Below are 27,450 nucleotides of genomic sequence, written 5' to 3'. Positions count from 1 at the left end.
CAGAAGCATGACAGTGGCAAGGAAAAATGAGGTTGTTTTTTTAAATATTAGGAGAGCACTTTGGGGCACAATGCAAGTGACATAGGGGGCGCAATAGTACTATACGATGGTCTGAAATTGAAATTGAAGACATTAATTTATGGGGGCCAAAATGGGAAAACATTATTGATTGAATGGGGGCCAGAATTGGGTGATATTATTACTGGCATAGGGGCCATAACTAGTCTACATTACTATATGGAGGCCATACAGGGGGAATTTATTACTATATGAGGGTCACATAAATAGATATAATTACAATATGGGGGGCACATAAGGGGACTTTATTACTGTATAGGGAGCATATAGGGAGCATATAAGGGGACATTATTAATGTATGGGGCCAAAAAGTGAAATATTGAAATATTACTACTATATTCAGGCCAAAAAGGGGAACATTACACTTACCGGTATATGGGGACATAATAGATGAACAATACTACTGTATGGTTGCCATTGTTTGGGAAATCTACTATATTTGAGCACAAAAGAGATATAAACATTACTACTGTATGGGGGCACATAGGGGACATCTCTGCTGTATTGTATTTTATTTTTGGGGCTACTGTGGGACATGTGGCTCGCGGGCCTATGATGTGTGGCTTGCGGTTGTATGCCAGCTTGATACAGTAGCACCATGTCCAGCAAACGACTATGAACAGCAGGTCTGCAGATGGTGACTTAGGTGACTTTTGTGAGTAGCCCTACACAGAAGATCAAATCTGGATGCGCTTATATTAGATTTGGGGGTTAGGGATGAATTAAATATAGTAATCTAGAGATAGGTTGATACTGCCAGCCAGAGGAAGTGTTTGAAGCTGGATGTGATAGTGTGGTGGGAGTGCTTGATTCGAGAATATCAAATCGGGGTGAAGTGGAAATCCCTGAATATAAGTATACTGCAATTTCTGTGGGAAAGCTTGCCTGTCATTACATTGATAATGAGGGTTTTAAATATCGCTACCTGGAGGGGGATGGGAGCAGGATATACCAGCGAGGTTAGGGGGTGAAGGGTCAGGATGTAGCGACTTTCAGTTAGAGATGAATTGGTTCTCCAGGTAAGAAAAGTTGGGACCACTGCACCATACGGTCATTATTTGGGGGTAGTATAAGTGTTATTTCTATGATTTTTATTAATAATCAGCATGATGATTATTCATTCACTATCTGGTGGAAATTTGTGGTCTGGTCATGTTGTGGCGGAATTTATCTCGTGTATCTGATATTATTGGTCTTAGTATATTGGGTATTGTTCAGTAACAGGATGGTGGCAATATTCAGGTACTATGTGGCAGTATTGTGAAGGTGTAGTGATATTATATGTAGTATTATTGGTATATTGGTATTATTGGTATAGTCAGGGATGGGATTCAGCCAGTTCCCACGGGTTTGGGGGGAACAGATTGCTAAAATTGCAGCCGGTTCTCTGAATCGGCAGGAAGCAGTGCCTCGATCCGGTTCCTGGGGCTGCCCCGCCAGTTTCAACTGAATGTGTGGCATTGGATGCACATTCAGTTGGCATATTGCGGTGCAGGAAGCCCTTACTGCACCGCAGTAGTTAAAATAGCTACTGGCCTGGCAGTATGACGTCACTGCCATGTGCTGACGCTTCTGTGCCACAAATGAAGCAGTAAGAGGATGCTGCTGGACTGCCGACAGGTAAGAAGAATCTTTTTTTATTGAACCCCTTTACGACCTTGGACGAATGAGTACGTCCAAGGTCGTGTCTCTGCACTCCATGAGGGCTCCGGCGCTGAGCCCGCATGTTTTCGGGCACATGACAGCTGATCTGTACAGTTGACATGTGCCCCTAACAACCGTGGGTGGAATCAACCTTGTGGTTGTCATTGCCGAGATGCTATGAGCGCCGCCCAGTGGTCAGTGCTCATAGCAAGTGAGCAGTTTCTCTACAGGCGATCAGATGATCGCAGATTCTAGTCTCCTATGGAGACTATTAAAGCCAGTGAAGAATTAAAAAAAAATGTTTTTAAAAAATGTAAAAAATATAAAAGTTGAACTCACGCCCTTTTGCCTCATTCAAAATAAAACAATAAATATAATCAAATATACACACATTTGGTATCACCGCGTTCAGAATCGCCCGATCTGTCAATATAAAAATAGAATTAATCCATAAACTTCGCAACGAGAAAAAAAATCAAAACGCCAGAATTAAGTATTTTTGGTCGCTGTAATATTGCAATAAAATGCAATAACAGGCGATCAAAAGATCGTATCTACCCCAAAATGGTATCAATAAAAACATCAGCTCGGCACGCCAAAAATAAGCCCTCACCCAGCCTCAGATCCCAAAAAATAGAGATGCTACAGGTCTCGGAAAATGGCAACTTTTTTATTTTTTTTTGCAAACTTTGGATTTTATTTCATTATCTACCAACTCGTAATGGCCTGGAGAATTAAAATGGCTGGTCAGTTTTATCATTTAGTGAACATGGTAAAAGAAGAAAAACAATTATGGAATTACATTTTTTTTGCAATTTCACCGCACTTTTAATTTTTTTGCCCAATTTTCAGTACATGATATGGTAAAACCAATGATGTTGTTCAAAAGTACAACTCGTCCTGCAAAAAAACAAGTCCTCACTTGGCCATATTGACCAAAAAATAAAAAAGTTATGGCTCTGGGAAGACAGGAAGCAAAAAACAAAAACGGAAAAACCCAAGGTGGTAAAAGGGGTTAATTAATTATAGAATTGATGGGAGACATATGGGGTCTAGGATAGGACATTATATGGTGAACAGGATGCAACATTATATGGGGCCCAGGATGGGCATATTCTGTCCTTAACTGATACTTTACTGTCTGAACCGACTCCGATATCCATTATACCCGTGATTTTGTATCCTGTCCTGCCAGTGACTTAGAGCCCATGTCTGGTATCGTGACCCATGGGGTTAGCTGCCGCAGTACCAGGGACTGTCCTGGAGTGGTACCTGGTGGCTACCTGCAGCTCAAGTATAACTCCACCGTCAGGGGCTCTAGTGAAAATCAGGTAGCTGTTTAGTCACGCCCCTCCAGGGTAAGCCCAGCCCGTGGCGCAGTGGGTAGACGATACACCAGCATGACATATGTAACTTTTTTCTTCAACTGGTCCAGTGTTGAAGTCAGGGGGGAGTGGGGAATGTGTTCTAGAAGCAATCAGCTATAGATGACTGTGTGTTATTTTCTGCAGAGACAAGTCCTGGCTGGAAGAAGTGATAGCGGTCGGCACTGGATGAAGAGGAAAAATGAAGATGAATTACTTCAAGTAGAGACGTCACTGTATTACATGTACACTTACGCTTATACAATGCTCCTGTGTATAATGTCACTCACTGGTGATCACTGTATTACCTGTACTCTGACACTATATACAGAGCTCCTGTGTATAATGTCACTGGTGATCACTGTATTACCTGTACTCTGACACTACATACAGAGCTCCTGTGTATAATATCACCGGTAATCAATGTATTACCTGTACACTGACACTATATACAGAGCTCCTGTGTATAATGTCACTGGTGATCACTGTATTACCTGTACTCTGACACTATATACAGAGCTCCTGTGTATAATGGCACTGATGGTATTATTAGTGTTATTAGTATTGTGGTTTTTATTAATGATCAGTATTGTAGTATTCAGTCACTATGTGGTAGTAATATGTGGTCTGGTCATGATGTGGTGGTATTTATCCCTTGTATGTGATAGTATTTGGTCACTATGTGGTGGTATTATGTGGTCTGGTCATGGTGTGACGGTATTTTTCCCTTGAATGTGGTAGTATCCAGTCACTATGCGGTGGTGGTAATAAATGGTCTAGTCATGTTTTGGTGGTATTTCACAAGTATTTGGCCTGCGGCTGCTGAGGCCAAGATTAGGTGTAGCAAACAGTTGAAGTGTCAGATGGAGCAGGTTCCTTTAGTACTAATTTTAAAAACTTGCAGAAAATCCTTTAATACCATTCACCATAGTAAGAAGTGACTGACAGTGACTTCAATAATGTGCACTGGACAAGAGGCAATGAGACTGTACATGAAGGTACATGCAGGGAAAGGAGGGGAAAGAACTTTTACTTTTAACTCCTGTTATTTGTATTTGTGGTTGAGGAAAGTATGCGAGAAAATGGGTATGGTTTAAAAATGGGCATGGCTTTAAAATGGACATGGTTTGTTAACAAAACAGGGAATCGGTTGTTAAAAATGTAAATCCCACCTCTGGGTAAAGTGCACTTTGTTCAATAATAGTATGGCGATAATATTTGTTATTCGGTAACTATATGACAGTACTATTTAGACCATTGATGTCAAACTCTGGTGATTATATTTGGCCCACGATGCCAGAACCAGCCCCTATCCCATACCCCCCTGCATCGTACTTGCAACAGTATTAGCATCCTGGATGCCAATACAGTTGAAAGCAATGATGGAAGCAGTAGTGTCGGCTGACGCTCCCTCCACCATCATTCTCCCTCTGCGTCTGACATCTCAACACAGAGGGTGTGATGACGTCGCTATTTCACGCCCGATGTGCTGAGCAGTGAACAGCTTCAGGTCGCTCGCTGCTGAGACAGAAGCAGCGGGCAAATGAGGATAGGTGAATATTTTTTTTAAATGTGGGGACTATTATACTGTATGGAGGACTACAGTAAAGACCAAAAGTTTTGGGCACACCGTCTCGTTTAAAGATTTTTCTGTAGTTTCATGACTATGAAAATTGTACATTCACACTGAAGGCATCAAAACTATGAATTAACACATGTGGAATTACATACTTAACAAAAAAGTGTGAAACAACTGAAAATATATATTAGATTCTAGGCTCTTCAAAGTAGCCACCTTTTGCTTTGATGACTGCTTTGCACACTCTTGGCATTCTCTTGATGAGCTTCAAGAGGTAGTCACCGGAAATGGTCTTCCAACAATCTTGAAGGAGTTCCCAGAGATGCTTAGCACTTGTTGGCCCTTTTGCCTTCACTCTGCGGTCCAGCTCACCCCAAACCATCTCGATTGGGTTCAGGTCTGGTGACTGTGGAGGCCAGGTCATCTGGCAGAGCACCCCATCACTCTCCTTCTTGGTCAAATAGCCCTTACACAGCCTGGAGGTGTGTTTGGGGTCATTGTCCTGTTGAAAAATAAATGATGGTCCAACTAAACGCAAACCGGATGGAATAGCATACCGCTGCAAGATGCTGTGATAGCCATGCTGGTTCAGTATGCCTTCAATTTTGAATAAATCCCCAACAGTGTCACCAGCAAAGCACCTCCACACCATCACACCTCCTCCTCCATGCTTCACGGTGGGAACCAGGCATGTAGAGTCCATCCGTTCACCTTTTCTGCGTCGCACAAAGACACAGTGGTTGGAACCAAAGATCTCAAATTTGGACTCATCAGACCAAAGCACAGATTTCCACTGGTCTAATGTCCATTCCTTGTGTTCTTTAGCCCAAACAAGTCTCTTCTGCTTGTTGCCTGTCCTTAGCAGTGGTTTCTTAGCAGCTATTTTACCATGAAGGCCTGCTGCACAAAGTCTCCTCTTAACAGTTGTTGTAGAGATGTGTCTGCTGCTAGAACTCTGTGTGGCATTGACCTGGTCTCTAATCTGAGCTGCTATTAACCTGAGATTTCTGAGGCTGGTGACTCAGATAAACTTATCCTCAGAAGCAGAGGTGACTCTCGGTCTTCCTTTCCTGGGGCGGTCCTCATGTGAGCCAGTTTCTTTGTAGCGCTTGATGGTTTTTGCAACTGCGCTTGGGGACACTTTAAAAGTTTTCCCAATTTTTCGCACTGACTGACCTTCATTTCTTAAAGTAATTATGGCCACTCGTTTTTCTTTACTTAGCTGCTTTTTTCTTGCCATAATACAAATTCTAACAGTCTATTCAGTAGGACTATCAGCTGTGTATCCAGCTAGCTTCTGCACAACACAACTGATGGTCCCAACTAGAGTTGAGCCACCCCCGTAGTGTTCGAGTTCGGTTTGGTTCGTCGAACACCCGTGTGTTCGCCGAACTGTTCGTCGAACTGTTCGTCGAACACAGTCGAACACCGTTAAAACCAATGGCAGGCAAACAAAAACACATAGAAACACATAGAAAACACCTTCAAAGGTGTCCAAAAGCTGACAAACTGCTCAGAAGACATAACTAACACATGGAAAAGTGACAAGTACATATAGTCATGCGAAAAGAAAAGAGGTGGAGGAGTAAAAGGAGGGGGAGACACAGATATAAGCATGTCATGCCCTTCTAAAACCCAAAAAGTGAGAAGCCGACACGGCCAGTCCGTTCCTGCCCGTGCGAACTCAGTGTCGCCGGGTTTGTGCCAGAGCCGCGGTGGACCCTGATGGCCAGCCCCCTTCTCCCAATACTGGTGCCTGTCCGCTGGTGGGTCGAGCGAGCCTCCCTGTGGTGGAGGCAGGTCTAAGCTTTTTAATTTAAATTGTCTCTCTAATTTGAATGAATACACTTTAAATCCTTTTACAAGGATCTATTGGAGGGCAAGTCTCATGCCAGCAGCCGCGTAATTCCAGCTCCAGTAGTGTCCACTAAAGCTGCTGCAGTTAAAAAGCTTTTATAAGGATCGAGCTCGGCGGTCCACCGCAAGGCGTCCTACCGCCAGTCCCAGCCCCTATGCCTTGGGGTGCCTCCTGATGCTCTTCACTGAGTATCCCGGGGTCCCGAAGCATTTCCTTTGAAAAAATTAAGTGTTCAAACTACAGGTGGTGTAGCTTGCTTAACAGCTGGGATAATCCGCTGACTAGCAGACACTGCTACTAGGCACAAAGTATTTCCTGGGCTAGATGCAGTTAAAAATTTGTAATTAGATACTCTCGTTGGATGCTGAGAAAGCAATCCATAGAGTCTCCTGGCACGCCATATATTATTCTCTTAAAAAGCTTGGGGTAGGGGTCTAGGGGACCCTTTTATAGCCAAAATCATGGCCCTGTATCGCAATACGTCACCTAGGCTGAAGATAAATGGAACTGTAGCACCCCGAGGGCTCGGTAGCTACAGAGGTATTGCACCTCACCCAGAGGTGTGATATCTCACTCTCAGGTAAGGATGGAGTGTGGATCAGGACCCCGACACCTGCATGCATTACACCACATTGCCGTGGGGCAGGGCGACCAATTTGCCCCTGAGATGGGCACGACAGTCCCTGTCCCTGGCTGGAGTGGGGGGAGGGAACACTGAGGAAGGGGAACCCTGTAGTGCAGGAGCAGGGAGGAAGCAGTTCCTGGGTGCATTGAGAAGGGAGTATAAAAGGTGGGCACCATCTTAGTTCAGTGTAGAGAAGTCTGAGCAGAAGTGACAGGGAGCAGGGGCTCTGCATGAGCTCTGCTCCGGAGGCGGGCCTAGTAACACAGGCCCAGGCCTGGAAGAGGTAGAAAGAAGGAAGAGGAGCGGAGAAGGCTCCAGGAATGAGGAATGAAGGGATCCCAGGGGTGCGGACGGGCGATTCGCCACCGCACGCCCGAATCCACCTGCGTGGAGGGGTCAGGCCAAAGGGGGAGACCGGTCCCCGAAACTAGTGGAGGCGGGAAACGACCCACAGCTACAAACCGGAGGCTGTGACATTTTATGTGGCGCAGCCCCTCGCTACACCCGCTAGGAATGCACCACATAGGGTCAGGGAAACTGGCGCCAAGTTTACCAAGAGGAGGCCCGAGGCAGCCGGACAGAAGCGTTGGTAAGAAAGGCCAGACAAAGGACACACAAAGGGGGTCCTGTGAAGCGCTCCAAATTTATCTGGGAGTTGTCTGAGCCCCTCACCTGGTGAGCACAGTACGACGTGGGCAGCCGTTACCTGCAGAAGTAGTCTGGATAATAAGAACTGTGAGTAAAGGCCCTGGACTGCATCACTGACTCTGTGTCGTTACTGCTGCTGCCCTGCACCAACACCCCCATCCTCCGCATACACTGCCCTGAGGCTATACTCCTCCCGTGGGGAGTTATACTACGCTCTGCTGCACCCACAACACCAGCCTCAGCGGTCTGCCCTGCAGCGGTGGTTCACTCTGACCGCAATCCACGGGTGGCGTAGTCGGACATTTAAACATCAAAACCACATAAATAGTTCCGCCACTGGTTTGACCGCCCTGAGCCACGGAACCGGGTCGCCGCCACGGAGACTACAACCACCAGCATCCACCAAAAAGGGTCCGGCTCCGGGTGTCCTAAGGCCCAGGGGGCTCGTCAGAACATTTTCATCACCTTTCATAATCACCAATGGGACAAGGCAGGGATGTCCTCTGTCCCCTCTCTTATACATCCTAGTGACGTAGCACCTGCTCTCATCAATTCGCCATAACCCTAATATTAGGTGGATTGAGGTGGGAGGCACCGAGTACAAGTGCTCTCTATTTGCTGATGATGTCCTAGTATATATCACTCAATCACATATATCCATCCATGCTGTTATGGCTGAAATAGATCACTTTGTTACATGGTCAAATTTTAAAATCAATGCAGCGAAGTCTGAGGCCCTCGATGTCTCCCTCCCCAAATCCATACAGGATTCCATCCAGTCCAACTTTCCCTTTGACTGGCCCTCACAGGGTATCAAATACTTAGGAATTCCTATTCATAGAGACCTCTCCCGTCTATGTTATCTTAATTTTGGGCCCTTTATTGAACAACTCCATACAGACCACGGTTGGCAAGTTAGAACTGTAAGATTCACTACGTGAACCACTGGTGTTTTGTGGAAAAGCACATGTACACTGTGTTCCAAATTATTATGCAAAAAGTGTTTAGGAGTGATAAGGTAAGAATTTTTTTGTTTGTCAGTTAAACTCATTGATGGTGATGTGTGTTAGGGCTCTTTATATCACTGTAAGCAATTGCAGACACCTGTGCTAATTAGTTTGGCAGCTGTGTCCAATGAAAGGCAAAACTACTTAAGAAGACTGTCCCACATTATTAAGCAGCCTACATTTTCTGCCAAAATGGGAAAGAAAAAGGATGTGTCGGCTGCTGAGAAGCAACAAATTGTGGAGTGTTTAGGTCAAGGCATGACTACAATCAACATTCTGCGATGATCAGGATGAAGTGTCTTGTCAATCAAGAATTATGTAGCTGATTCACAGTACACACGTGTGCGTGCTGATAAGGGAAAATTGAGGACTCTTTCCTACAGGCAATTACGTCAGGTTAAAAGAGCAGCGGCAAAAAAGCCTTGTCATAGCAGCAGACAAGTTTTTGAAGCTGACAAGTTTTTGAAGCTGCTGGTGCCTCCAACGTCCCCCGAACAACAAGATGAAGGGTCCTTCAGAGGTTTTCAGCTGTGCATAAGCCATCCTGTCGACCTCCTCTATCCACTGCACACAAGCAGAAACGGCTCCAGTGGGCCAAACAATACATGAAGACTGACTTCAAAACTGTTTTGTTCATGGATGAGTGCCGTGCAACGCTCGATGGTCCAGATGGATGGAGTGGAGGATGGCTGGTTGATGGACACTCCACGCAAACATGGCTACAACGCCAACAAGGAGGAGGTGGAGTAATGTTTTGGGCTGGAATCATGGGGAGAGAGATTGTCGGCCCCTTTAGGATCCCTGAAGGGTTAAAGATGGACTCCATAATGTATGTGGAGTTTCTCAAACAGCACTTCCTGCCATGGTTCAAGAAGAAGAACCGTGTATTCCACAGCAAGATCATTTTCATGCATGATAATGCACCGTCTCATGCTGCACATAACACATCTGCATCTCTGGCTGATATGGGCATAAAAGGGGACAAACTTATGGTGTGACCCCCATGCTCCCCTGACCTCTACCCCATTCAGAACCTCTGGAGCATCATCAAAAGGAGTGTCTATGATGGTGGGAGGCAGTTCACATCTAAGCAACAGCTTTGGGAGGGTATTCTGTCCTCATGCAAAACAATTCAAGCAGAAACCATCCAAAACCTGACAAATTCAATGGACGAGACAGTTCAGAAGCTCCGTTCGAACAAGGGGTCCTATGTGCAAATGTAACATCACCTAGAATAAAGTTTTGAGTTGAAAACTGTTTGATTTCAGTTTCTAATAACCTGCTAATGCTTATAATTTCAAAAATGACCATTTTTTTGTTCTTTATTAAAATGAAAAGGTTGATCGAAGAGTGTGGGGGATCTAAGAGTGTGGCAACCCAGTAGTCAGGATTACTTTCTGAGAATCTGAGGGTCATGTTGCAGGTAGTGCAGCAAGAAGGCACTCATGTGTCTTGGCCATCTAGGAGCCCCAAAATTATTTTCCGGGCTAGATGCAGCTAAAAATTATTATTAATTTTAAATCTGGTGGAGCTTAGTATAGATGGTCTAATAGAATCAGTACTGCACACTGCTACAAAGCCCAAATTATTTTCCAGCCAAGATATAGATAAACATGATTAGTAATTTGAAAGAATAAAACGGTTGGTGAGGTGATTTTAACAAATCATCAAGCTTTTACTCTCCCCAGGATGACACAGGGGTAGAAAAGTCGTTTCGGATAAGTCGTTTTGGATCTATGATTTGTTCATCTTTATGAACGTAAGTCTGTCTACATTATCAGTGGAGAGCCGCGTGCGCTTATCTGTCAGCACACCACCAGCAGCGCTGAACACACGTTCAGACAGAACGCTGGCTACAGGGCATGACAAGATCTCCAAGGCGTAAGTTGCGAGCTCCGGCCATTTGTCCAGATTGGAAGCCCAAAAAGAGCAAGGGTCCAGTGACACAGTCATGGCTTCAATGTTTACTTGGAGATACTCCTGTACCATCGTCTCTAGGCGTTGACTATGTGTCAGACTTCTTGTCTCCTGTGGCCTTGCAAAGGATGGGCTAAAAAAAGTGGTGAAATGATTACGCAAAATTGATGTTACCAGCAGTTACTGTGTTTCTGTTATGGTTTGAGTGCTGAACACTCGACGGTCCCACGGTTGGCAAGTTGGAACTGTGAGATTCACTACGTGCACCACTGGTGTTTTGTGGAAAAGCACATGTAAGGTTCTGCAACAGTCTCTGCTGATACTCCTGCATGCGTGCATCCCTTTCTATGGCAGGAATAATTTCTGCAAATTTACTTTTGTACCAGGGATCTAACAGTGTGGCAACCCAGTAGTCAGGATTATTTCTAATTCTCACAATTCGAGGGTCATGTTGCAGGTAGTGCAGCAAGAAGGCACTCATGTGTCTTGTGCATGCAGGAGCACCAAGTCCCTGTTGTGCTGGTGGCGAGGTAACAATCATGCTTCCTTCCTCTGTCCTCTCCCCCCAACCTCGCACAACAGAAATGTGATCAAGGTCTCCCTCATCTGATGAGTCTTCCATCAGTTCGTCCTCCACTTCTTCCTGGGCTCCTGCACCTTCCTCACTAGTTTGGCTGATACCATGCACCTTGGTATAACCATCTCCCCCACCCTCACATGCCTGCCGCATTGGTGCTGCCGACAGTCTGGACCTTGCAGATGTTAGCCCTTCCGCATACAACTCCTCCTCCTCTACTTCCTCCACCTCCTCTTGTGCCACCACCTGACTCCGAATTCTGTTTAACATGTGCTCCAGCATGTAAATCACCAGAATAATCATGCTAATAATGGCATCGTCAGCACTAAACATCTTCGTCGCCATTTCAAAACTGTGCAGAAGGGTGCATAGGTCCCTGATCTGAGACCACTCCTCCAGCGTGATTTGCCCCACCTCTGGATCTCGTTGGCCCAGGCTATACGTCAGAACGTATTGCACCAGGGCTTGTCGGTGCTGCCACAGTCGCTGCAACATGTGCAGAGTTGAATTCCACCGGGTAGGCACATCGCATTTTAGCTGGTGAAGTGGCAGGCCCAACGACTTCTGTAGAGATGTAAGTCGCTGAGCTGCAGGAGGCGAACGGCGGAAGTGAGCGCATAGCGAACGTGCCCTCTGCAGAAGGCCATCTAGTCTGGGATAGTGGGCTAAAAATTACTGGACAACCAGGTTCAACACGTGAGCCATACAAGGCACGTGTGTGACATTGCCCCGGCGAAGGGCCGCACCCAGGTTTGCAGCATTGTCGCACACAGTCTTCCCTGGTTTCAGGTCCAGTGGAGACAACCATTCATGAAATTGGTTCTCCAGAGCTGACCACAACTCCTCAGCTGTGTGACTCACATTTCCCAGACATTTCAAAGTAAAAACCGCCTGATGACGTTGAGCCCTGCTGCCAGCATAGCAAGGAGGTGTGCAGGATCCCTTCTGCGCAGTTAGAAAGCTTGTGGCATGACCAGAAAGGCTTTGGGTGCAGGTGGAGAATCGAGAGGAGGTTGAGGAGGCAGAAGCAGTGGAGGAACTTTGAGATAAAGAGGATTGACGCACAACTCGTGGGGACGGCAAGACTTGGACAGCAGCCCCTTGTCCTGCTGTCACCATAGTTACCCAGTGCCCAGTCAGCGACATGTAACGCCCCTGTCCATGCCTACTCGTCCAAGTGTCTGTGGTGAAATGCACCCTGTCACACACAGAGTTTCTCAAAGAAGCGGTGATGTTGTGTGCGACATGCTGGTGGAGCGCAGGCACACCTGTCTTTGAGAAGTAGTGCTGACTGGGCATCTGGTACTGGGGCACTGCGACGGACATAAGGTCTCGAAAATCCTCTGTGTCCACCAGGCGGAAAGGAAGCATTTCTGTAGCCAAGAGCTTGCTGATGGTGAAATTCAACCTCTTAGCTACCTCATGGCTAGGAGGAAATGGTCTTTTACTTGTCCACATCTGAGGTAGCGAGGGCGGGTTGTTGTGCTTAGACGGGTTGAGAAGGGTGTCCCTGGCAAACTGCCGGTCTGTGAGGAAGATGCAGGCGGACATGTTAGGTTGCCTTGATCCAAAGGTGGTGCTATCGATGTCGGACAGCGCTCACCACCAGCTGGTGTTTCCACCTCCAAAGAAAATGATGACCTGCCAATCACGCTGGCTGTTGCGGGTAAAGAGGTGGCAGGTCTGCGTCCCAAAACAGGTGTGACTGCTGTCCCCCCAGTCACAGAGTATGAAGAGGCCGTGGATGCACAAGATGTGGCAGACGGCGGTTGGCCCGGCCGGCTAGGCCGCATTGTAGCACAGTGAGCTTCCCACTGCAACTTATGCTTCATGTCCATGTGCCGGTTCATGCATGAAGTACTCAAACTATGTATTTTTTGGCCTCTACTTAGCTTTTGCTGACAAATGTTACAGATAACACAAGTTGGGTCATCTTTATCGATCTGAAAAAATGCCCAGGCTATGCAAGGCTTAGCTCCCATGCGACCTGAAGAGCCACCACGACTTGTGGTCAGAGGCAGAGTTGTGTTTGAGGATGCAGTTGTTGACGTGCTTCCAGTACTACGTCTCTGTCCAGGAAGGCGCAACCTGACCTCGTCGTCACTAACATCCTCCTCCACCTCCTCTGCTGACCTCATCTCTTGGCTGACTGTGGGTTGACAGTAAGTGGGATCTCCAACCTCATCATCATCACCCTGTGCGTTATCACACCCGTCGTCCTCAGAGCCAACCTGTTCCTGCCCTGACAAAAAACTAAAGTTGTCGCTCCAATCAGGTATTTGAGTCTCATCATCGTCTTCCTCATAGTCTCCACCAACAGGAGTTACAGTTTGGGAATGAGGGTCTACATTATGGTCAGAACCTTCTGCGTCTGGTCCTGGATCCGACTCATAAAGATTCTGGGCATCAGTGCAGATCATTTCCTCGTCTGGATTCACAGAAGCTCTGGAGCCGACCTCTCATTCCCAGGCTATAGTATGAGTAAACAGCTCTGCAGACTCAACCATCTGTTCTACCCCATACTCAGACGGGCAGCTGGAGATTTGGGAGCTGTGAGGAAGCAAGTGTGAATGGGGTGACACCTCTGAGGACTGGAGTATTTGTGATGTTGAAGTTGAGGTGGAGGAGAGCCCACTTAAAGGAGCACTTGATATCCATTGAAGCACCTGCTGTTTTTGTGCCTCATCTGGAATTTGTAGCAATTGGCGTGGCCGTAAGAAAGGGATCTTATCACATTGTCCGCTAAAAGAAGTAGACATTTTAGTTTGGCTGGAAGATGGTCTTTCTTCTGCAGATGTTACTGTTGCTTTAATACCTACTCCACGGACACAACCTTTTTTCCCCTTCCCAACACGCCTATTCCCCTTTCCACCAGCAGCAGGCCTTTTTCCACTCATTTTGGTGGTTAACTAATTCACAACTCTGGAGTTGTTTGCACAAAAAAACAATGGATGGTAACCTAGCAGAGCTGAGTGGCCAAACTGTGGTATTAGGCCAAAAGTATTGGCTGGGTTAGATGCAGATAAAAATGATATTGAATTTGCAACCTGGTGGAGGTTAGTATAGATGGACTAATAGACCAAGTCCCACACACTGCTAGAAACCCAAATATTTTTTCAGAGCTAGATGCAGAAAAAAATTATATTGAATTTGCAACCTGATGGAGGTAAGTATAGATGGACTAATAGAACAAGTCCCACACACAGCTAGAAGCCCAAACATTTTTTCAGAGATAGATGCAGATAAAAATTATTTTTAATTTGCAACCTGGTGGAGGTTAGTATAGACGGACTAATAGACCAAGTCCCACACACTGCTAGAAGCCCACATATTTTTTCAGAGCTAGATGCAGAAAAAAATTATATTGAATTTGCAACCTGATGGAGGTCAGTATAGATGGACTAATAGAACAAGTTCCATACACTGCTAGAAGCCCAAATATTTTTTCAGAGGTAGATGCAGATAAAAATTATTTTTAATTTGCAACCTGGTGGAGGTTAGTATAGATGGACTAATAGACCAAGTCCCACACACTGCTAGAAGCCCAAATATTTTTTCAGAGCTAGATGCAGATAAAAATTATATTGAACTTGCAACCTGATGGAAGTCAGTATAGATGGACTAATAGACAAAGTCCCACACACTGCTAGAAGCCGAAATATTTTTTCAGAGCTAGATGCAGAAAAAAATTATATTGAATTTGCAACCTGATGGAGGTAAGTTTAGATGGACTAATAGAACAAGTCCCACACACTGCTAGAAGCCCAAATATTTTTTCAGAGATAGATGCAGATAAAAATTATTTTTCATTTGCAACCTGGTGGAGGTTAGTATAGATGGACTAATAAACCAAGTCCCACACACTGCTAGAAGCCCAAATATTTTTTAAGAGCTAGATGAAGAAAAAAACTATATTGAATTTGCAACCTGATGGAGGTCAGTATAGATGGACTAATAGACCTAGTCCCACACACTGCTAGAAGCCCAAATATTTTTTCAGAGGTAGATGCAGAAAAAAATTATATTGAATTTGCAACCTGATGGAGGTCAGTATAGATGGACTAATAGACCAAGTCCCACACACTGCTGGAAGCCCAAATATTTTTTTCAGAGCTAGATGCAGATAAAAATTATTTTTAATTTGCAACCTGGTGGAGGTTAGTACAGATGGACTAATAGACCAAGTCCCACACACTGCTAGAAGCCAAAATATTTTTTCAGAGCTAGATGCAGAGAAAAATTATATTGAATTTGCAACCTGATGGAGGTCAGTATAGATGGACTAATAGAACAAGTCCCACACACTGCTAGAAGCCGAAATTTTTTTTCAGAGCTAGATGCAGAAAAAAATTATATTGAATTTGCAACCTGATGGAGGTCAGTATAGATGGACTAATAGAACAAGTCCCACACACTGCTGGAAGCCGAAATATTTTTTCAGAGCTCGATGCAGAAAAATATTATATTGAATTTGCAACCTGGTGGAGGTTAGTATAGATTGACTAATAGAATGATGCTATGCCCAAAAGGTTTTACTTCACTAGGTGCAGTAAAAAAATTGGTATTCTATACACAGGTGGTGTAGCTTGCAACACAGATAGGCTACTCCACTGACTAACACACTCTGCAATAGGCCAAAAATATTTGCTTTGCTAGATTTAGCCAAATGCTGTGAAAAAAACTTGCACAGCACTGGCACAGACCTGCCTGGCAAAAACTGATAGGAACTGATGTAACTTAGTCCTGAAAAGGACTGCAATTACAATTAGCCTTTACTCCCAACCTATCTATTTAAGAGCACAGACCTGCCTGATAAAAGTCATAGGAAATGATGTAACCTAGTCCTTAAAAGGACTGCAATCACAACTCTTCCCTACTCCCAAGCTATCTGTAGATTTGTGCGAAAATTGGCTTGAAATTAACAAGGTATAGCGCACACAGCAACAGCGGTGCCGTCTAACACGCAGCTGCAGCAGTGAGAAAATGGTGGCGACGGGGAAAATGGCTTGGTCTTATAGGGCAAGGACATGTGACATACACTGCCAATGACACATGCCCTTGCTTGTGTGAAAAAAAGCACTTCGCTCCGTGTGTGCGCTGCTGATAGGCTGACAGATTGCACCTCCCCACTGTAAATGCGGGAAAGAGAAAAAAAAATGGAGATCTTCATTATTCCTGCAGAGATCCATCCCCTGCCCCTCCCCCCCACCCCGCTGTATACTCAAACTGCGTATTAACATTAATTTTCAGCATTACTGAGAAAAAATCCAGTTATGATTTTGGTGCACGAACAGTTATAGAACATAACATCGAACAGCCAATTTTTTTTCAAATCGTTCATGTTCGCCGAACGGCTCGAACACCGCCCAAAACAGCTCGAATTTGAGATTGGTGAACAGTTCGAGTCGAACAACGCTCATCTCTAGTCTCAACTAGAGATGAGCGTTGTTCTACTCGAACTGTTCGCCAATCTCAAATTCGAGCTGTTTTGGGCGGTGTTCGAGCCGTTCGGCGAACACGAACAATTTGATAAAAATTCGGCTGTTCGAGGTTATGTTCGATAACTGTTCGTGCACCAAAATCATAACTGGATTTTTTCTCAGTAATGATGAAAATTAATGTTAATACGCAGTTTGAGTGTACAGCGGGGTGGGGGGAGGGGCAGGGGATGGATCTCTGCAGGAACAATGAAGATCTCCATTTTTTTTTCTCTTTCCCGCATTTGCAGTGGGGAGGTGCAATCTGTCAGCCTATCAACAGCGCACACACGGAGCGAAGTGCTTTTTTTCACACAAGCAAGGGCATGTGTCATTGGCAGTGTATGTCACATGTCCTTGCCCTATAAGACCAAGCCATTTTCCCCGTCGCCACCATTTTCTCACTGCTGCAGCTGCGTGTTAGACGGCACCGCTGTTGCTGTGTGCGCTATACCTTGTTAATTTCAAGCCAATTTTCGCACAAATATATAGATAGCTTGGGAGTAGGGTATAGTTGTGATTGCAGTCCTTTTAAGGACTAGGTTACAGCATTTCCTACGACTTTTATCAGGGAGGTCTGTGCTCTTAAATAGATAAGTTGTGGGAGTAAAGACTAATTGTAATTGGAGTCCTTTTCAGGACTAGATTACATCAGTTCCTATCAGTTTTTGCCAGGCAGGTCTGTGCCAGTGCTGTGCAAGTTTTTTTCACAGCATTTGGCTGAATCTAGCAAAGCTAATCCTTTTTGGCCTATTGCAGAGTGTGTTAGTCAGTGGAGTAGCCTATCTGTGCTGCAAGATATACCACCTGTGTATAGAATACCAATTTTTTTACTGCACCTAGTGAAGTAAAATCTTTTGGGCATAGCATCATTCTATTAGTCCATCTATACTGACCTCCATCAGGTTGCAAATTAAAACTAATTTTTATCTGCATCTACAGTACCTCTGAAAAAATATTTGGGCTTCTAGCTGTGTGTGGGACTTGTTGTATTAGTCCATCTATACTGACCTCCATCAGGTTGCAAACTGAATATATTTTTTTCTGCATCTACCTCTGAAAAAATATTTGGGCTTCTAGCTGTGTGTGGGTCTTGTTCTATTAATCCATCTATACTGACCTCCATCAGGTTGCAAACTGAATATAATTTTTTTCTGCATCTAGCTCTGAAAAAATATTTGGCCTTCTAGCAGTGTGTCGGACTTTCTCTATTAGTCCATCTATACTGACCTCCATCAGGTTGCAAATTAAAAATAATTTGTATCTGCATCTACAGTACCTCTGAAAAAATATTTGGGCTTCTAGCTGTGTGTGGGACTTGTTGTATTAGTCCATCTATACTGACCTCCATCAGGTTGCAAATTAAAAATAATTTTTATCTGCATCTACAGTACCTCTGAAAAAATATTTGGGCTTCTAGCTGTGTGTGGGACTTGTTGTATTAGTCCATCTATACTGACCTCCATCAGGTTGCAAACTGAATATATTTTTTTCTGCATCTACCTCTGAAAAAATATTTGGGCTTCTAGCTGTGTGTGGGACTTGTTGTATTAGTCCATCTATACTGACCTCCATCAGGTTGCAAACTGAATATATTTTTTTTCTGCATCTACCTCTGAAAAAATATTGGGCTTCTAGCTGTGTGTGGGTCTTGTTCTATTAATCCATCTATACTGACCTCCATCAGGTTGCAAACTAAATATAATTTTTTTCTGCATCTAGCTCTGAAAAAATATTTGGCCTTCTAGCAGTGTGTCGGACTTTCTCTATTAGTCCATCTATACTGACCTCCATCAGGTTGCAAATTAAAAATAATTTTTATCTGCATCTACAGTACCTTTGAAAAAATATTTGGGCTTCTAGCTGTGTGTGGGACTTGTTGTATTAGTCCATCTATACTGACCTCCATCAGGTTGCAAATTAAAAATAATTTGTATCTGCATCTACAGTACCTCTGAAAAAATATTTGGGCTTCTAGCTGTGTGTGGGACTTGTTGTATTAGTCCATCTATACTGACCTCCATCAGGTTGCAAACTGAATATATTTTTTTCTGCATCTACCTCTGAAAAAATATTTGGGCTTCTAGCTGTGTGTGGGACTTGTTGTATTAGTCCATCTATACTGACCTCCATCAGGTTGCAAATTAAAACTAATTTTTATCCTCATCTACAGTACCTCTGAAAAAATATTTGGGCTTCTAGCTGTGTGTGGGACTTGTATTAGTCCATCTATACTGACCTCCATCAGGTTGCAAACTGAATATATTTTTTTCTGCATCTACATCTGAAAAAATATTGGGCTTCTAGCTGTGTGTGGGTCTTGTTCTATTAATCCATCTATACTGACCTCCATCAGGTTGCAAACTGAATATAATTTTTTTCTGCATCTAGCTCTGAAAAAATATTTGGCCTTCTAGCAGTGTGTCGGACTTTCTCTGTTAGTCCATCTATACTGACCTCCATCAGGTTGCAAATTAAAAATAATTTTTATCTGCATCAACAGTACCTCTGAAAAAATATTTGGGCTTCTAGCTGTGTGTGGGACTTGTTGTATTAGTCCATCTATACTGACCTCCATCAGGTTGCAAATTAAAAATAATTTTTATCTGCATCTACAGTACCTCTGAAAAAATATTTGGGCTTCTAGCTGTGTGTGGGACTTGTTGTATTAGTCCATCTATACTGACCTCCATCAGGTTGCAAACTGAATATATTTTTTTCTGCATCTACCTCTGAAAAAATATTGGGCTTCTAGCTATGTGTGGGACTTGTTGTATTAGTCCATCTATACTGACCTCCATCAGGTTGCAAACTGAATATATTTTTTTCTGCATCTACCTCTGAAAAAATATTGGGCTTCTAGCTGTGTGTGGGTCTTGTTCTATTAATCCATCTATACAGACCTCCATCAGGTTGCAAACTGAATATAATTTTTTTCTGCATCTACCTCTGAAAAAATATTTGGCCTTGTAGCAGTGTGTCGGACTTTCTCTATTAATCCATCTATACTGACCTCCATCAGGTTGCAAATTAAAAATAATTTTTATCTGCATCTACAGTACCTCTGAAAAAATATTTGGGCTTCTAGCTGTGTGTGGGACTTGTTGTATTAGTCCATCTATACTGACCTCCATCAGGTTGCAAATTAAAAATAATTTTTATCTGCATCTACAGTACCTCTGAAAAAATATTTGGGCTTCTAGCTGTGTGTGGGACTTGTTGTATTAGTCCATCTATACTGACCTCCATCAGGTTGCAAACTGAATATATTTTTTTCTGCATCTACCTCTGAAAAAATATTGGGCTTCTAGCTGTGTGTGGGACTTGTATTAGTCCATCTATACTGACCTCCATCAGGTTGCAAACTGAATATATTTTTTTCTGCATCTACCTCTGAAAAAATATTGGGCTTCTAGCTGTGTGTGGGTCTTGTTCTATTAATCCATCTATACAGACCTCCATCAGGTTGCAAACTGAATATAATTTTTTTCTGCATCTACCTCTGAAAAAATATTTGGCCTTGTAGCAGTGTGTCGGACTTTCTCTATTAGTCCATCTATACTGACCTCCATCAGGTTGCAAACTGAATATATTTTTTTCTGCATCTAACCCAGCCAATACTTTTGGCCTAATACCACAGTTTGGCCACTCAGCTCTGCTCGGTTCCCATCCATTGTTTTTTTGTGCAAACAACTCCAGAGTTGTGAATTAGTTAACCACCAAAATGAGTGGAAAAAGGCCTGCTGCTGGTGGAAAGGGGAATAGGCGTGTTGGGAAGGGGAAAAAAGGTTGTGTCCGTGGGGTAGGTGTTAAAGCAACAGTAACATCTGCAGAAGAAAGACCATCTTCCAGCCAAACTAAAATGTCTATGTAGCACCCTGAGGACTCGGCTGCTACAGGGGTATTGCACCTCAAGCCAGAGGTGTGGTATTCCACTCCCGGGTAAGGATGGAGTGTGGAACTGAGCTCAGATAGCTGCATACACTACATACATCCCATTTCCGGGGGACAGATCGACGGTACTCCCACCAATATATGTGCAGGTACGATAGTGTCTGTCCCTGGCTGGAGTGGGAGGGGGGTGGAAAATCCCAGTAGTGTAGGGGCAGATAGGGGGAGCAGTCTGGGTAATGCTAGGAGCTCATTGGGTGCTGGTCACCTGAGCTCACACATAGAAGGAGTATATAAGGTGGGCACCATCTTAGGACAGGGTCTTTTGTAGAGTGAGTCAGTCTGTCAGAGTTTAGCCTGAGGAGCAGAGCAGAGAAGCTCAGCCAGAAGGGCTGACAGGGAGTTGTGGTTCCGGCTGGGCCCAGCTCCAAGGCCAAGTCTGAGAGAGAGAGAGGAGTCAGAAGGACCCAGAGAGAAGAAGAAGGAACCCCAAGACCCCAGAATACAAACAGCAGGGTGAAGGGTTGGCACCCTGGGTACCGGATCCCAAGCTGGTGGAGGCCACTAATCCTCAGCCAGAGACCGGAGGTCGTGGGCAGGATCTGCCACGACCCTCACTAAATCCACTAGGAAGGCATACCAAGTATAGGGTCAGGGAACCCAGAAGAGGTGTACCCACCAAGAGACCCGAGGGAGCCGGACATAAGTGGATCCCTGGTGAGAACGGCCAGAAGAGAGGGAAAGTCAGACAGGAGCTCAGGACCACGCTCCAGAATTGCTTGGGGGTTGGCCGAGTCCAGGACCTGGTGGACACAGCACGGCTCGGGTGGTCGCTTCAGGCCAGAGTGACCATAAGAACACCCGTAAGTAAAAACCCCTGAACTGCACAGCCCGACTCTGAGTCTTCTTGCTTGATCATCCTGCACCTTCACAACCACCATCCTCTACATCTGACCCCCTGAGGCTATACCCCTCCCGTTGGGGGTTATACTACCACAGCTGCACACATACCAACAGCCTCAGCGGACCCTGCTGCAGCGGCGGCCTTTTGACCGCAAATCAACGGGTGGCGTAGTCGACACTAAGAACATTTAACAACATCTGTAAAGACTGCCACACACTGAGTTTGACACCCTGGGCACGGACCGGGTCGCCGCCACTCGGAGACTACAACCCCCATCTGATCCGGCTCCGGGTATTCCCCAAACAGCACTGGCCCAGGGGGCGCGTCAACTTTGGCGTAGTCGGCAGGATTTCGTGCCCGCAACCACCGGGTACTGCGTGCCTGAAGAAAAGTTCAAATTTACCTCAAGAAGAAGTCTCCCGCCGGTTCCAGAGGGTCCCCGCCATGGGACGCCATCACGGATCGTTTCCCGCCGGTTGCCCGCCAACTGCAGCTTTTTCCCGCCATCCACGGAGTTTCCCGCCACTGGGAGACGATTCCCGCCATTTCCAGAAGATTTCCCGCCTTGGAAGAGCGGACGCCATTATGGGCGTGCCAGAGGGTGGCAAGAGGTCACCTCCCATCGTGGGCCAGGTCAAGGAATGGCGCCAAAAGCGGAAACCGCCCCCACCAACGGAGACTGTGATGCTGGAGATGTCCATCAGCGTGAGAGAACTGCCCCTGGAACTGACAATCACAAAGTTGCCTCGGGACCACCTTCAATGTGGGCGGAGACAGAACAAAACAGGGAAGATGGGAGCAGCCTGGAGGAGTCTGGAGGAGCCGTACCCGGAGATGGAGGGAGAGGCAGGCAGCACCGACCCAGTGGTCAGGAGCCTGTTGCAAGCGACAACCCCAGAAGGCCTGGTGGAGGTCCTGGCGCAGCTCCCCAGAGATCGGGAGCATGCACGGACCGCACTGGAGGGCTTGGCTCAGAGGATGGCCCGAGTGCAGCGGGACGTACTGGCCGCATGGAGCAGAGAGATGGCCCAGCAGGCTGGAACCCGCCAGCGAAGCACGGCACCCGAGACGAGGAGACAGACCGCCTCTGAGGATGGTGCAGGAGGAGTGAAGGCCGGAGACGGCGCCGAGGAGGGAGCTGAACAGATGGAGGCAGGTAAAGGGGACGTCACTACCCCGAGCCGAGAAACCGCGTGCCTGCCCCAGCTCCCCGTCGCAGAGCCCGAAATTCCCCCTGCCGTGCCCGTCGCTGCATCGTCACCGCTCCAGACAAGGCCTCAAGCAGAAGCCGCGGCCGCGACCCCTGTGACGTCACGCGCCTCAACCCTGAGCGCGGCAAAGCAGGAAACACCACCGGCCTGGTCGCAAGGTCTAGTACCCCCGGGCGCCGCAGTACCAACAGCGCCCTCTACCTCCACTGAGCCACCGGCCTGGTCGCTGGGCCAAGTAACCCCGGGCGCCGCCGTCTTCACGGTGCCCTTTACGTTCAGGGTACCCCAGGCCTGGTCGCAAGGCCTGGCGAACCCGGGCGCCGCCACCACCACCGCGCCCTCAGCATCCACAGCGCCACACCTGGGTGAAAACCTATTTGCCCAGCATACGTGCCCGGATGGGCAGCCCTTTATATGGCCACCGGAGTACTACCAACTGGAACTCCAAAAAGCAAGGCCCCTGTGCGAGCCCCTGATTCCGGCTCCGAAGCCCGTTAAGAGGACCCCGCTCCCGCTGGAAGAAGCGCAGTTCGAGTGGGACCCCACCGGAGGAGACCTCATGGGGTTCACTCAGGAAACTTGGGCAGCCGCAGCGGAGCGTGCGGAGTGCTGCCGCCAGCAGTTGGCAGTCTTCGAGCAAGAACGGAGAGAGAGGCGGGTCCGTGAGCAGCGGCTGCAGGAACAGAGCGCAGGGCAGAAGAGCAGGACCTGGAGAGACCCCCGTGCAGCTCATGGTCCCCGTACCACCGGGACTGTGATTAAGTTTCAATTGCAGCACGGGTGGGGCTTCATAAGAGATCACCACACCCCCGGCGACGTCTTCGTGACCAGAAGAGACGTGGAGTCCCATCTGCCGGAGGGACACAGAGGTCGTGACCTATATGTAGGGGACGAGGTCACGTTCACCCGGCACAAGTGTGCCAAAGGACCCTACGCCCTCCATGTACACCGGCTGACGGAGGAGGAGCTACGGTGTGAAGAGGAGCAAGAGGATCCGGACGGGTCTGAAGGAGGAGCAGGAGTACGCTGTCATTAAAGTACGGTAAAGAGACTGTACATAGTTACCCGTCAGGGTATAAGAACTGTTACTGCTGCTAGTTAAAATATAGTCCCCGTTGGGACCAGCAAATTGAACTGAAACCCGTGTGTCCCTATTCCCACTGACCGAGGACTGAGAGCGGTCATTCCTTTCCTGATATCTGGCCGAGGACTGAGAGCGGCCATACCTCCCCTTGTATATAGTTGCGCTTTCTAAGGCGCCCCCTACCGGTTTTATAGGAAACTGTTGTTTTTTACTACAAGAGACTGTTGCACTTTACCCGGTCACAAGTTGCACCGTGGCCGGAGGAACAAGAAAGTTTACAAGAATGTTTATATGAAAAAGTTTTATGCTGATAATATATATAATGTTTTATATGTTTTCTATGTTTATGTTTTATGGAAAAATATTGTATGTTTGTGGATGTTTTTATTCTCTTACAGCCCGAGGACGTGCTGTGATTTACCAGGGGGGAATGTAGCACCCTGAGGACTCGGCTGCTACAGGGGTATTGCACCTCAAGCCAGAGGTGTGGTATTCCACTCCCGGGTAAGGATGGAGTGTGGAACTGAGCTCAGATAGCTGCATACACTACATACATCCCATTTCCGGGGGACAGATCGACGGTACTCCCACCAATATATGTGCAGGTACGATAGTGTCTGTCCCTGGCTGGAGTGGGAGGGGGGTGGAACATCCCAGTAGTGTAGGGGCAGATAGGGGGAGCAGTCTGGGTAATGCTAGGAGCTCATTGGGTGCTGGTCACATGAGCTCACACATAGAGGGAGTATATAAGGTGGGCACCATCTTAGGACAGGGTCTTTTGTAGAGTGAGTCAGTCTGTCAGAGTTTAGCCTGAGGAGCAGAGCAGAGAAGCTCATCCAGAAGGGCTGACAGGGAGTTGTGGTTCCGGCTGGGCCCAGCTCCAAGGCCAAGTCTGAGAGAGAGAGAGGAGTCAGAAGGACCCAGAGAGAAGAAGAAGGAACCCCAAGACCCCAGAATACAAACAGCAGGGTGAAGGGTTGGCACCCAGGGTACCGGATCCCAAGCTGGTGGAGGCCACTAATCCTCAGCCAGAGACCGGAGGTCGTGGGCAGGATCTGCCACGACCCTCACTAAATCCACTAGGAAGGCATACCAAGTATAGGGTCAGGGAACCCAGAAGAGGTGTACCCACCAAGAGACCCGAGGGAGCCGGACATAAGTGGATCCCTGGTGAGAACGGCCAGAAGAGAGGGAAAGTCAGACAGGAGCTCAGGACCACGCTCCAGAATTGCTTGGGGGTTGGCCGAGTCCAGGACCTGGTGGACACAGCACGGCTCGGGTGGTCGCTTCAGGCCAGAGTGACCATAAGAACACCCGTAAGTAAAAACCCCTGAACTGCACAGCCCGACTCTGAGTCTTCTTGGTTGATCATCCTGCACCTTCACAACCACCATCCTCTACATCTGACCCCCTGAGGCTATACCCCTCCCGTTGGGGGTTATACTACCACAGCTGCACACATACCAACAGCCTCAGCGGACCCTGCTGCAGCGGTGGCCTTTTGACCGCAAATCAACGGGTGGCGTAGTCGACACTAAGAACATTTAACAACATCTGTAAAGACTGCCACACACTGAGTTTGACACCCTGGGCACGGACCGGGTCGCCGCCACTCGGAGACTACAACCCCCATCTGATCCGGCTCCGGGTATTCCCCAAACAGCACTGGCCCAGGGGGCGCGTCATCTACTTCTTTTAGCCGACAATGTGATAAGATCCCTTTCTTACGGCCACGCCAATCGCTACAAATTCCAGATGAGGCACAAAAACAGCAGGTGCTTCAACGGATATCAAGTGCTCCTTTAAGTGGGCTCTCCTCCACATCAACTTCAACATCACAAATACTCCAGTCGTCAAAGGTGTCACCCAAATCGCACTTGCTTCCTCACAGCTCCCAAATCTCCAGCTGCCCGTCTGAGTATGAGGTAGAACAGATGGTTGAGTCTGCAGAGCTGTTTACTCATACTATAGCCTGGGAATCAGAGGTCGACTCCAGCGCTTCTGTGAATCCAGACGAGGAAATGATCTGCACTGATGCCCAGAATCTTTATGAGTCGGATCCAGGACCAGACGCAGAAGGTTCTGACCATAATGTAGACCCTCATTCCCAAACTGTAACTCCTGTTGGTGGAGACAATGAGGAAGACGATGATAAGACTCAAATACCTGATTGGAGCGACAACTTTAGTTTTTTGTCAGGGCAGGAACAGGTTGGCTCTGAGGACGACGGGTGTGATAACACACAGGGTGATGATGATGAGGTTGGAGATCCCACTTACTGTCAACCCACAGTCAGCCAAGAGATGAGGTCAGCAGAGGAGGTGGAGGAAGATGCTAGTGACGACGAGGTCAGGTTGCGCCTTCCTGGACAGAGACGTAGTACTGGAAGCACGTCAACAACTGCATCCTCAAACACAACTCTGCCTCTCACCACAAGTCGTGGTGGCTCTTCAGGTCGCATGGGTGCTAAGCCTTGCATAGCCTGGGCATTTTTTCAGATCGATAAAGATGACCCAACTCGTGTTATCTGTAACATTTGTCAGCAAAAGCTAAGTAGAGGCCAAAAAATATATAGTTTGAGTACTTCATGCATGAACCGGCACATGGACATGAAGCATAAGTTGCAGTGGGAAGCTCAGTGTGCTACAATGCGGCCTAGCCGGCCGGGCCAACCACCGTCTGCCATATCTTGTGCATCCGCGGCCTCTTCATCCTCTGTGACTGGGGGGACAGCAGTCACACCCGTTTTGGGGCGCAGACCTGCCACCTCTTTACCCGCAACAGCCAGCGTGATTGGCAGGTCATCATTTTCTTTGGAGGTGGTAACAGCAGCTGGTGTTGAGCGCTGTCCGACATCGATAGCACCACCTTTGGATCAAGGCAACCTAACATGTCCGCCTGCATCTTCCTCACAGACCGGCAGTTTGCCGGGGACACCCTTATCAACCCCGTCTAAGCACAATAGCCAGCCCTCGGTCCCTCAGATGTGGACAAGTAAAAGACCATTTCCTCCTAGCCATGAGAAAGCTAAGAGGTTGAATTTCACCATCTGCAAGCTCTTGGCTACAGAAATGCTGCCTTTCCGCCTGGTGGACACAGAGGATTTTCGAGACCTTATGTCCGTCGCAGTGCCCCAGTACCAGATGCCCAGTCGGCACTACTTCTCAAAGAAAGGTGTGCCTGCGCTCCACCAGCATGTCGCACACAACATCACCGCTTCTTTGAGAAACTCTGTGTGTGACAGGGTGCATTTCACCACAGACACTTGGACGAGTAGGCATGGACAGGGGCGTTACATGTCGCTGACTGGGCACTGGGTAACTATGGTGACAGCAGGACAAGGGGCTGCTGTCCAAGTCTTGCCGTCCCCACGAGTTGTGCGTCAATCCTCTTTATGTCAAAGTTCCTCCACTGCTTCTGCCTCCTCAACCTCCTCTCGGTCTTCCACCTGCACCCAAAGCCTGTCTGGTCATGCCGCAAGCTTTCTAACTGCGCAGAAGGGATCCTGCACACCTCCTTACTATGCTGGCAGTAGGGCTCAACGTCATCAGGCGGTTTTTACATTGAAATGTCTGGGAAATGTGAG

General features: G+C 47.0%; 1 protein-coding gene across 1 annotated transcript in view; it reads right to left on the bottom strand.

The window, feature by feature from the left end:
- The window catches only part of TPH2 (tryptophan hydroxylase 2), a 552,487-nt gene that overhangs the window by 239,195 nt on the left and 285,842 nt on the right, over positions 1-27,450 (bottom strand). The gene's annotated exons all lie outside the window — the stretch shown is intronic.

Source organism: Phyllobates terribilis, unplaced genomic scaffold (genome assembly GCF_046119375.1).
Source record: "Phyllobates terribilis strain yellow unplaced genomic scaffold, ASM4611937v1 Scaffold_11__3_contigs__length_659146591, whole genome shotgun sequence".
In the NCBI taxonomy this organism is placed as follows: Eukaryota; Metazoa; Chordata; class Amphibia; order Anura; family Dendrobatidae; genus Phyllobates; species Phyllobates terribilis.
The sequence above is the reverse complement of the archived record's forward strand: the minus strand, read 5'-3'. Positions and strand labels throughout refer to the sequence as shown.